At 35.2% G+C, this 15243-nt stretch overlaps 1 long non-coding RNA gene across 1 annotated transcript in view; it reads left to right on the forward strand.

The window, feature by feature from the left end:
* The window catches only part of LOC120619584 (uncharacterized), a 315847-nt gene that overhangs the window by 152214 nt on the left and 148390 nt on the right, over window positions 1–15243 (forward strand). The window contains exon 3 of the long non-coding RNA XR_005657565.1: window positions 2847–2896. This is a non-coding gene — a long non-coding RNA (uncharacterized LOC120619584). The remainder of the gene's footprint in view (window positions 1–2846; window positions 2897–15243) is intronic.

Genomic DNA, 15243 nt, shown 5'->3' on the forward strand with positions numbered 1-15243 from the left:
CAGACAGGATAGACAGGAATCACAGTTCCCCTGTTCTTTAATGTGACATCCTGTAATTTGCCATTTTCCTCAAACAAATGGTAAGCAGAGCTACCAGGCAAGATTAGAAGGATCTACTTTCCTAGCAAATATGAGCAGAGGGTATGAAGCGAGTGGTGTTCATTAGCAAAAAAGAGAAAGGAGCTTGCAGAGAAAGAATATCTCCCACTTTGTATTTCACTCTAATGAAACAGGCAGAGATAAAGTGGGTTGGGGGTATTTGCCATATCATTTCGCACTAAAGCTGGAAGAAAGGCATTGTGTTCAGTGTCATCCTACTGTTGGAGAGGGAACACATGCTACAACTGGTTTGCTGGCTTGGAGTGAATGTAGCAGATGTCGGCAGCTCTATTGGACAAGTGAGAGAGGGACGGGATAGTGACCTGCAGTGCCAGGCCTCAGGGGAGGGGGCGGAGCAACAGGATCTGACACGGATACCAGGGAGAAGACATCTGCATCTCACATGCTTCTGTTTTCTCAGTGCTGCTGCCTTTGAGGGATGAGTGTGCATTCGAAGTTATATTTTAGAATGAAATTTTATTTAAAAATGCAGGATAAGATTAGTATCCATTTAAGAGTTTATATAGATGTCAAGGGTCTATTCTACTAGAGTCTATGACTATCTTTTAACAGCTTTTGCAGGTAGGGACAGTCATCAAATGGATTTGTCATTTTTATTAAAATGTGATCTGTCGTTCCTCTTGCTTTGTAAAATTTATGCAGACGCATGCATTTACACTTTTTTTGTCTGCCACAAGCTCAGCTGTAGGAGACAGAAATGAATTTGTCAATGCTTCTCGAATGAAAGAATAAATACACAATGTATTTCTCATAACTCAATGATGGAACGTAAGTGTGAAGAAAAAGGTGAAATATGAAAATACATCATAACTGTAGCTGGCAAAGAAGATTAGAATGTTGAAAAAATAACAGCACACTCAAGATTTGAGATCTAAGTGATGAATCCTGTATTTCCAAGGGGAGGACACTGCCTTTGTGTTAGCAGCAAATAACTGGGCTTTTCTGCTATTTGCAGAGCAAATTACTGGGGACTGAGAAATAAGTGGCATGCAAAAATCATCTCACAGTTGAGTTGCTCTGCAAAGTTCAGTGGATGCAAGGGTTGAAAGCTCTGTCTGTCAAGGAATGAGAGAAATTCAGCAGGTTAAAAGAAAAAAGCCTGCCACCCACTGCTGCCGATTAAATAAGTATTACAGTATTGGCAGTGGTACCTGGGTTTTCCTCAAACTGGGGAAGAGAAAACTGAATCTTGGCAGATTAAAGCAACGATCATGCTGAAAATGTAAATACACATACAGGGACACACACACACAGTATATAATTTTTTTCATTTGTTTCTCTTCAGGCAAATTAGAGTGCGTACTTCCCAGCTAATTACCCTTATCCTGACTCCCAGAGAGTTGACCGGCTTCTTAATAACTTACAGGTGACCTTTTTTCTTTTTTCTTTTTGTTTTTGCCCTGCCAGTTCTGCTCTGTGTTTCAACCAAAAAGGCAGATAGCCCATTTGTATCAAATTATGCATGACAGTTGGGGGAGTCAGTTATATACTTCTATGAAAGGCACAAAAACCCCAAGCTATTGTATTTCATTACCAACACCACTTTCAGTTCCAGAGGAAAGGGCTTTTGTAGTTTTTAAAGATAACTTTTCGCTATTCCATTTGCCTCATTTTGAGGAACTTGGAGAAATTCGCTGCAGAAAAGTTTAAAGAGATTATAAAAAGGATAACTCTCAGATATGCTATCTGTTCCTTGAATTTAGAGGAACAGAGAAAAGCAAAAGACAAAATGAAACAAAAACAATAGCAAAAACCATAGTATGCGAGACAACTTTAGTCATTCTGCAAATGATGAAATTGTTTTTTCTCCACAGTTAGCCATTCCTTTTTGAATGTCGTGCGAGGTTATAGATACGTGTGATTAACTGGTGTCGTGAGATCTTCTCCTTTCGAAGTTGAATATGTTACAGTTACCTCTTGAACAATGCAGGGGTTAGAGGTGCCAACGCCCATGCAGTTGAAAATTCGTGTATAACTTTTGACTCCCCCCAAAATGTGACTACAGTTGTCCCTAGATATCCATGGGGGTTGGTTCCAGGACTCCTGCAGATACCAAAATCCATAAATGCTCAAGTCCCTTATATAAAATGACATAGCACAATGCATACAGAATCCACCCTCTGTGGATTCCCGACCAAGGATCCAAAGTACTGTTTTTGAGCTGGAGTTGGTTGACTCTGAGGATGTGAAAACCCAGGATACGAGAGCCGGACATGTATTGAAAAAAATCAGCACAGAAGTGGATTTCACAGAACAGCCTGCATTTTTCAAGGGTCAGCTGTGCTCCTTCATTTGTGGGCATGTGGACTTTGACCAGGTTGGTGGGAAAGCACCGGTTTATGGCAGCTAGTTTAGGCTATGCAGTATGTAGGCAGCCTCTACCAGAGCCAGAGCATTGTTCTGAAAGGAACGTGTGTGTTCCCAAGAGAGCATAGCTTTGCCCCATAGTCTTAAAAACTTTACACAGCTTTTATTCAGCATTTTGATATGTTATGGAATTGGCTGATTCATCAGGGTTGAGAAGAAGGACTCCTTGTACTTTGGCCAAAATTAGCTGCAGATACTTTTCTGCCTCTGGGACAGACCGACAGTTGACAGCCATTCGGTCAACTGCTAAGAGTTACAAAGCTGCTCACCCAAATGTGGTGTGTGTTGGCTTCAAAATCAAGAAGTTGCTCTATAACAAAAAGAGCTACAAGAGATAATAATGAGTCCTTTACCTTCAGGTGATGTCCTGACATCCCAGGTCAATTAGGCCCCAGAAACTTCAGAGACAGTAAGTTCCTCTATTTTCATGGATTTTATTTCTCACCCTCTTGAATGGGACTAAGACTTCCACTTCTTCATGCTCTCCTAATCCAATTAATATGTTGCTTTCAATGATGTGGACCTGTAGGCAGTTCTGTGGATTATGAAATGGTCAGGTTCTCTTCCAACTAAATTGTATCTCAGAGCCGAGGCAATCCTGTGGTAAAATAACGAAAGTATAAGTTTCTTCGAAATGACAGCAAAGTAGATATAGGGAAAAGAGCACACTTCAGATCAACAAATGCATGCCAGATATCGAGGTTTTACTCATTTGCAGCATCCGTTGCAATTGAAGTCTTTATCTGATTATGTTCATTGATAGTTCTCCGCTCTGCTCTGTCTGAGGTGGAGTGCTGAAATTACTGTCTTTGCAAATTTCACATCTTTGATAGTGATGGTAATGTCTGTGATTCCACTAGGAAGGCGATCATTCTCAGTTACGTTGACATCTAAAGGAAATCCCAGCGACTACTATATGACCCTTCCTATCAAAACAGCCTGTGCTCCAGGGAGCTAAAGTAGGAGCCTGTCAGTTTCCAAGGACATATTTCAACTATGCGTTCAAGAGCTGAGAAAGTAGTATGTGATATTTTTGGGAGTCCTGCAGGGTCTATTATGATATAAACAAATACTACAATGCCATTTATTACTACGCCTTATAAGCCATGGGTCTCTGGGTCACAGTGGTTTTCTATATCCATGGAAATTCATAGGAGCTCAGAGCCACAGGAAGGAAAAATAAATAAATCTACAAATTTTCTGACTAGAAAGAAGATCCACAGAACACTATTTGCAATTGTAACAGTTACATCATCAGAATTATCAGGTTTCTTCTTTGTTTCAGGGTCTGTGAGTCTATAAAATAATTTATGAATAGAAATTGAGTAAGATGTCACAAGTCCCGACCAAGACTGGTTATAAAAATCAAGTAGGACCTCAGCTGGATGCCCATCTATTTTTGTCTTACAAGCCTTTCGATGAGTTCTGCATTGTCAAATACCTCTGCCAGTCACATCTTTCAGAGAACAGTGGTGGCCCGCGGTCTCCCACACCCCCACACTCCAATCACCTCCGAGTTATTGCTCTGTAGCCTCTACACCTCCGCTGTCTTCTCATTCTCACTCTGCCCATGAGACCATTTCAATGGCCCTTTCTCCCCCCCACCGCCCAGCTACTAAAATAATGTTTAGAAATGTTCTCACTTTCCTCACCAATGCCTTTCAAAAGAACTTGGCTCAGAGAGGATGCCTTTTAGGGCCTTTGTTGGGTCATAGTTTGTTTACAAAAATGATGAACAAGAAAATTTCGCTCAGTTATTCTAATCTCTCATAGTATTTGATTCCTTAATCTACCAAGTGGGTTATGCCACCTTAGTGATGTCATAGGGACTATGGGGTCCTGCTAAATCAACACCTGGGCTCTAGAATTTGGAGTAAGTGCAACCATATTGCTAAAGTCAACTTGATCTAAAAATCACATTCTACTCTCTTTCACCAATCACACACTCTCCAGATCTATTTTCAAATATTCACCAGAATTTTGCAAATTAAGTCGACAGAGTATGCTAATTGTTTCATTATGTAAACATCCGGGATAAACTGGGAGCTGTTTCTTGTTATAGAAATAGAGACAAAAGGAGTAGAAGTGGGGAGGAGAAGTCACGAGAAAGATTTAGTTCTTACTGTGTGTAACTATCAGCTGAGGAAGTATTAATATCTTCAAGGAAGGCAGGAGTTCTTTGAGTGACAAAGGCAGTTTTGTGGTGATTGCCTATCTCAGTAATCCATGTTTGCTGCCTCATGCCCTGTAGGTCTGTCTCTATTTCAGAATCCCATTCTTTTCTGATTAATGTCTTAACTTTCACAGAAGATATTAGAAGAGACTATGAATTTGACTCATTTTAGAGTGCAACAACATTTAGGCTTGAACTTTGCATTTAGATTTTCATTAATTTGGTGGTGCAGCTGCTAAAAATTAGAATTCTTTTATCTCAGATCTGGAAAATTCCCAGGTTTTAGTTATTATTATTTTACAAAGTATTCAGGGATCGCAGCATGTCATTCTCTCTCTCCACCCCTCTCTTTTATTTATTTTATTATTTTTTTTAGATGTGCAGAGCTATACACAGCAGCCAATCCACATTCAGTCCTTAAAGTTTCATGACCTTACTTTTCTACATCAGCCACCACTCACATTTCTCGAACCAACCCTCAACGAGCACTTAATTTCAGGCTCTCACTAGTGAGAACTTAACTTTCGGTTGGACCTAATATCCCTTCCTTGAATGTTAAGTGTACTTTTACTTAGCTAGATAACCAATACCAGATTATCTGATTTCCCTGAAGGTTTCTTGCCTGCAATCCACACCCTGTGCCAATTTCTAGACCAGTCAGGGGTCTGTAATACAGAAATCAAAAACAGACCCCTGCTAATTTTAACAGGAAAGGGATTTTTATGAAATAAGTGAAGTAGATCATAGAATCCCTTGGAAGAACCGACTTCAGACATTGAGAAAGAAACTAGAGAAACTGGATGGAGAGTAACCAACTCACCTTGGTTTGCCTGGGACTGTCCTAGTTTTAGCCCTGAAAGTCCCATGTCCTTCAAAACCCTCAGTCCTGGGCAAACTAGAGCAGGTGGTCACCCTATCTGGATGGCTGCAATACCAGCTCAGGTCATGCCACAGGGACAGCTGGGTTATGTTGCATTGTTCCCACACTGGAATTTGGAAACTGTCACTGATTACACTGTGACCACCATTCTTGAAATTACCTCACTACAAAAATTCTTAATACCCCACCAAGGCTTTTTTGGCCGCTGGCTGCAGATTCAATATTCATATCCAGATCATCTGTTTTGATCCCTTGCCTGACTTACTAACTGCAGAAAGTCACATTTTGCAGAACTTTTAGCTTCTCATGTTTAGAAGTCTGGCCCTTGGCTCTCATTAGAACTTTCGTGAGGCTAGGTAGGTGAGGGATGGGGGGCATCAAGGAGGGAAAACCTCAAAATTCTGGAGTTGCTCAACTCATATCATTGACATCTTTGGGCCACTTATTTTGGCGGTATTTGGCACTGTTATTTTCAATGAGCATTGTTTAAATCTTTAAGGGAGCATAAAATACAAAATTAGGATTAAATTGGAAATAAGGTATTTTCTATACATTTTCCATAACATTGAAATAAATTTCTGATTTAGTAGCTCTTAGAGATAATCATGTAAAACTGACAATTAGTGTGTATGTATGTTTTTCTCTTCTTTGACATTCAGTTGTCATATAGTGCTAGAAGGCTGAAAAGAAAAAAAAAAATATTAAAAGCCTTTTTTATTCTTTCTGAACTTCTAATAATTTTTCATGGAATTGTTAAGCTATTGGTCAGGCTGAATAAAGTACAGGTTATAAGAAATAACCTCCCTAAACAGCCTAACTTTCACTTCATAAATTGAAATATAATAGTGACTTTAACATAAATAGTGTCTTTAAAAACTCTGGCAAAAATACTTGTTCTCAATTTCCACATACTCCATTTCTAAGACTTTTATGTTGTTGACTTCAGGGAAAAATAGTATAAATACAACAACAAAAATGACATACATGGTTTTAATGAAAAATATGTATCTATATCTATATGTATATTTATCTATGTCAGTCTTTAAACTCCAAAATTGGACAATTTTATAAAATTGCATTAGATACAATAGATTATTTATTCAGTTCAAACAAAATAAACTTCAATCATTAAATCAGGAGTATTAATAAAACAAAGATGACTTAATGACTTTAAATCTTTCTACTTGGTGATTTTTATAAAGAGAGTCTCTGATAACCCCAGCTCAACATTTTCAATCGTAGGGTCTAAGTGAGCAAAAAGTTGTCCTATAATTTTAAACTTTCTCGTAGATGTTTATTAGATCTTTGCCACTGTGTTATCCATTGCTGACCTCCAGCTTACATCTGAGAGATGTAGGTGAAATTTTGTTATAAACTGACTTCATCCTTTGCCTTGGAAGACCAAAGGTGTTTATAAATAGCTATTTTTTTAAGGGCCTTCTACACAGAACTTCAGAAGGATGCACATTTATTATTGTACTCATTTTGTGCATTATTAAATGAAATAGTGAAGACAAGTATAAGATCAATTATGAGGTAGAGCCATTAAGTGTCCAACAGCACAGGCTGTATTTCTTTTTCATCAAATGCTGACAGTTTTAGTGCCTACAATATCATGGCTTGTTTGGGAAGAGCTCATCTATTTATGCTGAATTAAAGGTTTCAAATAGCAAAGTGTAATCCACTAACTGGTAAATATCTATTATTAATGAACCACTTAATATGTTGTACCTATATGGGCACATCCGCTCTTGATTGTTTACCTTTGAATCAACGTATCCACTTGATATGGTAAAAATAATAATGAAGAAGGCAGAAAAGATATGCTAAATGCTTTCTTTCCATTAATCCTAAGAGCAGTTTTTCAATTAATTTTAAAGCATTAGACCTGATAATGGTTGAATGTTTTAGGTTGGCTTAACTTATTTCCTGAGAAAATACAAATCCATGTTATTTTCATATAAAAGTGAAAAATCAGTTATAAAATGATTATGTGAACAATAATATACCAAAAAAAAATAGAAATTATAGAAAGTATAAAAATAATGGTTAAGGTCTATTTTATTTTAGCAGGATTAGCTCAAAAAAGAAATAAAGTACAGAGAAGGTGAGAATTTGCTTACAGAGAGGCTTCAATTCTTAAGATCAGAGTAAAACACACAAGTTTTCTTTCCATGAATTTTTATTTTGATACCTAATTTTTATTGAAATTTTCTTACTGGGACATTTTGGAGACCCAGGTGTTTAAATCTGCTCATCTCACCTTTTTCATAATTCCCACTGAATTACCAAAATGACTGTATAGAAAGGAAAATTAATAGCAGAGCTGGAAATTAGGAAAAGATGACTTCTCTATGCCCGAAACTTTGAATGGATTTGGGGAAGATTTAATTCAGAGCATATCATACTAAAAAAGTCAATATACACATGAGTCACAACATGAGAAGAAATTCATCCTTGGAATTAGTGGGAAAGACAAGACTGAAACTGCAGAGACAGAAGACAAGGCAATTTTCAACCCTGGCTGCACATTAGATCACCTGAGAAAGTTTTTAAAAATGGTTATGTTTAGACTTCATCCAAGTACAACTAAATCATCATCTTGGTGGGGGAGAAAGGTGAGGTTGTACGGAATTTTTTTGTATAAACATTCCAGGTAATTCTATTTGTATAGAAATGGTTATAAGCCATTGGTCTAGGAAGCAAACATCAGCTACATCTGTGTTTCCTGAGAAATACAGGGTGCCACTCCAAAAAGCCTAGCTGTTAATCTCATGCTCAGCTTATAATTGATGTTGGAGGCAGTTTAAGCAAAGCTGAAGGCGCTACTGTAGCAGTATGCCTGTGAAAGGAGGTGGGGGAAAGTTGGGCATTGACCCATCAAGTATTTGTTATAAAATCTGAAGGTTTTATAACAAGTGCTTGAGGAGGAAAAATAAGATGACAAAGTATTAACTATATTGGGCAAAATAATATAAATGGATTAAAAGGTCTCATAATAAAACTCACCTGAGGATGCATAAAAACACTCCATGCTATTTATAGAAGTAAATTATAGGCAAAAGTGTTAATAAAAGATACATCAGGCAAATGAAAACGTACCATTACTAGCAGTTGCAATGCAATATCAGTGTCAGATAAAATGAAATTCAAAGCAAAATCTACTGAAAGGGACAGTGATGAGTCATTTTATATGGATAAAGGTTGGAACCTACTAAGAATTGTCAAACCTCTTGAACGTCCTGAATAATCTTGCTTCAAAATGCATTGTGAGAAGCCATAAGAAAAACAAAGGGATTTTCAACTTTGAAAAAAATATCAAATAGTGAAGACTTAAATACTTCTGTTACTTGCTGTATTCTTGACAGATTTCTTTTTTAAAAAGAAAACTAATTCCAGATACTTGCAATTTATTTGATCGTTGTATCCATTATTCTAACACCTCAGAGTTGCTTCATGTCTATGGTACAGGATGTTCAAGTATGAGTATGACTTGTTTCATTCAGTGTGAAGATAAGAAAAAAACATCTAAGAGAATTTAAACTGCAAAAAGATTATAGTTATAGAGGTCAGAATGCTTGACATTTCTGCATCAATCTCTTGATAATCGAGTGGTAAAGCATCAGCGTGCCTACCTCATTCACCTGATTTTATCAGTCTCTATCAGTTGCTGGTTTTGTTTTGATTTCTACTTTTAGATTTTCTTCTCTATTAGTTTTTTTTAAACTTCACCTCTGATAAACTAAATTGTTCCTAAAGATAAAATGTGTCTTTTTCATTTTAAGAATAAATAACATTTGACAATGAAATCAAGGTCACCTTAGATATAATGGTATCCACTTAATCAAGAGATAAACCTTTTTTACACCACCTTCCGTTTTAAAAGAAAGCTCCAAAGGCATATGTTGGATGAAGTCAGAGAGAGGACATGACTGCCAGTTGACTTGCAAGCTGAACCCAAGTACTGGACAAGCAGAGGCTGCTCCCTCCCTCCCTTGTCCTTGGAAAGGACATTTTGCCCACAGTTATTATAGCCAGAGGTTTCAAGAACGCAGCCTCGAGAGAGGGAAGTTTTGTTGAAACCATCTAAACCGTGTACATGACTGAACCCCATTAGGACTTCCATATACATTTTTAAGATTCTGTAGGGTGGCTATGGCGATCTACTTGTCCTGCGGCCATCCGGGATGAACCTTGTCTGTACGTTCTCTGGCTTGTTAGACTTACCACCTGCTCATCTGCTGTGCTCTGCATCTCTCTCTCTTCTGGCTCTCCTTGTCTTCTGTGAACTGGGGACAGTTTGCGAACCAATAGCTTATTTGTAAATAGAACGTTTTCTTTTTTCCATAATTAATGTCAAATCACAGTATAATGAGATTTTGGGGAAAACAGTACTTTGCTTTAGTAAAAGTGATTTTTTTCTTATATATCACTTTTTAAAGCATTTTATAATTATTAAGTATTAAAGTATTAAATTATCCACTAAAAAAAAGCTATTACATCCCACCAAATTAATTCTAGTGATATGTACAGATATAAAAATCTCTCCTCACAAGATCTTATGAGACAACTATAAAATATTATTTTCAGTGTAAAAGAATGAGTTATATTTTCATCAATTTATGACATCAGTTAATTCATTTATTAATATATTGAATGCCCACTCTGGGAGAGATAATGTTGGTATAAAGACAAATATAATGCATAATTTTTGTTATTGGCATACCTATATAGGATGTGGGAAGGAAAATTAAGTTCTACTCAGACAGAAAGGCATAGGTAAAATTCAATGCAACACAAGGATTGGATGCAGGAAAGTCACAATTATTAGTTGAATAAACATTATATAATATAATAAGAGTCAGGGAGAAATTTGTCAGGATTGGAATAAACTGATAATGTTACATGTAGAAGAGAAAGGGCTTGAGCTGAGTCTAAAAGAATGGATCATTTTGATAAGTATCAGAAATGGCATTTTCAAGTAAAATATAGGGTTTAAAAGTTTCTAATAATAATTGAGCATCAACACATCTTTATAAATGTATTATATAATTAGTATATGGCAAGCATTATACTCATTTTGCCAGAGAGGAAATTAGGGCTCCTTGAGAACAATTATATTGCCCAAGCTCCAACTGCTAGCTTGTACCAGAATCGGTTATGCCTCTAGGGCAAAACCTCTTCCTCGAGTTAAGGGCACCCTGTCACCCTGGGGTAACTGAGTGAAGACAGACATGGGATTGAATTACAGAATACTAAATTTTATTGACCTAAAGTTTTTATACTATTAGTTTGAGATAAGCGATTTATAAGCAAAAAGGTTTCTTTCAAGAGATTGTTTTCATATGAGGCACATTTATACCTTTCTTAATCACCGCTCACTTCCTCTGCTTCTTATGTCTATAACTGCCATATTAGTATTGAGCAGTGAGGACACCCTTCAGACTTTCATATCTGTCCTGTGAGGGTAGAGGCATAGGTCACTGGTCCATCAGTCTTTGTGCATTGTGGTGATGTATCTCTTAAGAGGTATAGGTGGCAATATATAGTGTCACCAATAATACATTATTCCTTATGATATGAGGAACAATAGTCTCTGGAATAACTGTTTGGGTTTGAATTCTTAATCCTTCTTACTTTCTCTTTGACCTTGAGTTAGGTTGTTAACCTCTCTGTGTCTCAGTTTCTAAATCAGTACCTACCTGAGGGGTTTATTATATAGAGTACATGTTAACATAAAATTTTGTTGTTTTTTTTCAGCTCTTACTATGTACTACATGCTCAATAGCTATTAGTCATTTTTATTTCGGTTATTAATAAATATGTGAAGATTAAAAAGAATGCTAGATATAAATAAAATGTAAGATGACTGATTTATATTATTCACCATAAGACAAGAAGAGGAACGGTTATCTTTGGTAAGAAACATTTTACGTGATCTGTAATAATTACTGAAAATACCATTAATATCATTAATAACAATAGCTGCCTTTTAATGAATGGTCATAATACACCAAGCACAGACTAAGCTTATTTGTAGATAACGTACAAAAAAATGGTTATCTGTGTTATGAATATGTTATGAATAATTTTTCTCACATCACAGTTGTGTTTTACAATGAATATGTATTACTTGATTAAAAAAAGTTTATATAGTCTTTCTAACTAAGAAGGAATATATGACACTTCTGAACTATAACTCATATTGCCCTTTACTTTGTGACATGGTACTAAATACCTGTTAAATTTTTAACCACAGATGTTATCATTCAGTGGTGATTAAAAGTCCCTCTCTTCACAAAGTTTGTAAAGTATATAAAGGTTCTTTCATAAAAGATGCAACTCTGTGTTACTCTCCATGTTGAGTGTGCATGTACATATTTGTTTTTGCTGGGAAATTGAACATTTTTCAAAGATGTGTGAATTTATAATTTATTATGTGGATGAATGATGTTTGTACATTATATTCTTTTTCTTTCTAAAATTTACGGAAGGACAAAAAAATGAATTCCAACTCTTAAATCATCTGTGAGTATTAGAGTGAAAAATTATGGCATTTTCCAATAGTGCTTATTATATATGGAAAAATAAAAATGGAAACAAAATATATAGTTGTGAATATTAAGCAAAGCAAGCAGAGCTAAAATAATTTCCAACCTGGAGGTGTGAAGGTATTGGTGGTGGTGAATGGGGGGGCAGGGGGATGGGTGCTATAAAACGAAGATATACATTTAGAAAACCAAAAAGTTTTTATTACTAACAAAGCATTGAATTATAAAATGAACCTTATTTTATACAATATCAGTTTACTTACTGTTAAAATAGAGAACCTATATTTCAATTAAAATAATTTTCACTCCCTTAGACTTTCTATACATTATTCATACTATGTATATTTATATGTAAAGATAAATTGATATGTATTCTATATGTACATGTATACACTTCTGTTTATATATTTATATACATGTATATATGCATATATCATATGCATAAGTCAAACATAGAAGAATATTATGTGCATATTCTAGTTTTAAGAAAGAGTTAAATTGTCTTTAATTCAGTTTTCTGCTCAAATGGCATATTCTTAGAGAGAAGTTCCATGAGCATTCTATTACAAACCTATCCTGTCATTCATTCTTTATCAATTCACCCCACTTAGTTTTCTTTAAAGTGCTGATCACTATCTGAAAGCCTTCTTTCCTTCATTTATTGGTTGACTTGTTTATTCTCTGTTTACCTCCAACTAAAATGTGAGATTCCACAGAATCTTTCTCCATAGCAAATCATTAGCTCCCAGAATGGCTCTGGGGTCACAGTGGATGCTCTATAAATATATGTTGAAGGAATAAATAATAAACCAATGAATGAATATCAATGCATAAACTATAATTTGAAAATCTATGCTATATTTCTTGTGTCACCTTTCTTTAAATTCTTAAGGTATATTGGTGGAATCCTTAATTATCCAATACTTTTATGATTAAGGAAAATATTAATGAGGATACTGCACTACTTGCATTATTTCCCACTCCATTCATTGTAAGCATAATGAGAGGAGTTTCATATAGATCCAGTCTAAAAAGCTTAATATGTGTTCTGTGAAGCATAGGGACAGTGGACCAAGAAATCTAAAGGAGTACAGGTTGTCTATGCAAATGGGAAGAGGACCGTGGTTTGAGAGGTAACTTGAACTCATTGATAATGTGTTCAAGGCCCTGTTTTGGGTATACTTGATTTGGTATGTTCAAGGAAGACCTTTGTAGAGCCTGCAAAAGAGTGAAGAAATAGAGGCTGGGTTCATAGAAGATGATCTGAGAATGGTAGCATATTATGTAAGCACGTGCAAAGATTTTGGCTTTTATACTGAGTTAAAATAAATGTAGGAGAAAGGCATAGAAGGAAAGGCTAGTATTAGAAATAGGTCAGGAGATGCTTATGCTAACCATATCACCTTTCACCTGGATTATTATGAACATTCTCTACCCTCTTGAATTGTTCTTTCTATTCCCTTCTCTCAAAACAGTGAGGTAGGGTAGTAACACAAAGAGAGAGAATGAGGAAGGCAATCATAGAGTCTCGGTTAAGGTAACCAGCCTGGCAGGACCACACTGGAGGCAGAAAAGAGCTTCAATTTAAGAGAAATTGGATTCATTTGATTATGAAACTGAATTATAAATGAACCACCTTATTTTATAGAATATCAGGTTACTCACTCACTGTTAAAATAGAGAACCTATATTTCAATTAAAATAATTTTCACTGTTAGACTTTCTTTTCCATATATTGTTCATGCTATGTATATTTATATGTAAAAATTGATATATATGAATACATACATGTACATGCATACATGTCTGTTTATATATTTACATACATGTATATATGCATATATCATATGCATAATATGATACATCATATGCATAAGTCAAACATGTTGGATTGGATTAATCGATAAATGAACTAAGACTGTTCTTGTGACTATAATTAACCCGATGCCTTTTTATTTCCTGAGAGAGGACATAAGGTGTAAGTTCCAACCAATATTTCATCTTAGGGCAGGGGAAAACTAGCTTCTAGAAAGTTTGAATAGAGAAAAAAATATATTGCGTTTGTTTTCTCCCCCATTTTTTTTTTAATAGACTGGCTAAATGGAGATTGTATGTATTCGTGTGATGCTCTTTTCCTTCAAAAAATACTGCAAACTGTAAAAGCTGAAGAGTTCAAAGTTCTGGAAATCCCTGTAGTAATAAAACTATATTTTTCCTGTATTTTCCAAAATCTGAATATAAAACCTTAAGAAAATGCTTTTGAAAAAATAAATAGATAAAGTGAAATGAGTAAAATCTTTTGAAGTAGATAATGGACAGAGGATCACCTCCCAGCCCTTTCAGTTTCTAGCAGATCACTTCCTATCTTAGCTCCACGCTTCTTTTATCTGTAAATGGCAGTTAATATTTATATTACAGATATTTTTGAGGGGAAGAGTCTATATTCTTTATATATATGTGTATGTATATATATATATATATGTGTATATATATATATACATACACACACACACACACACATATATATATATATATATATATATATATATATATATATATATACACACACACACACACATCTCGGTTCAGTAACTGAACATGAAGTAAGTGATTAATAAACATTATTCACTTAATATTAAATATTTTAAAATATTACTTTTTCTTTCTATTCAGACTTTGCTTATACTCAGTTGAAATAAATATACCTTCATTTCCTGGAAAATTATAATCAGTGGTGTATGTAAGATCCATCTCTTGATTGATTGAATGTTGTATTCTCTTTAAACTGCATTATTCCCTACTCTCATTCAATATTTACTTTTTGAAACTATTTTGTATCTATTATTTTGTTTGTATATGCTTTTATAAAACATCTCTTCTTATTTGAGGGTACATATAATTTTAATTTACACATAAGGTGATACATTATAGATTTCACATCTTTCTTACTTTTTCACTCTGCATTATTTTCTTCTTCAGATGCATTTGTGTCACTATTTGAGGACTATTTATTCCTTTGCTGCATTAGTATACACCTACCATAATTTGCTAATATACTTCCCTAGTAATAGACAATCACATTGCTTCCAACATTCCATCGCCCACAAATGAGGTTATGGTTAACATCTACAAGTACATCTCCAGAAAGATAG

The sequence above is a fragment of the Pteropus medius genome, unplaced genomic scaffold, assembly GCF_902729225.1.
Source record: "Pteropus medius unplaced genomic scaffold, Ma_sr-lr_union100, whole genome shotgun sequence".
NCBI classification, from domain to species: Eukaryota; Metazoa; Chordata; class Mammalia; order Chiroptera; family Pteropodidae; genus Pteropus; species Pteropus medius.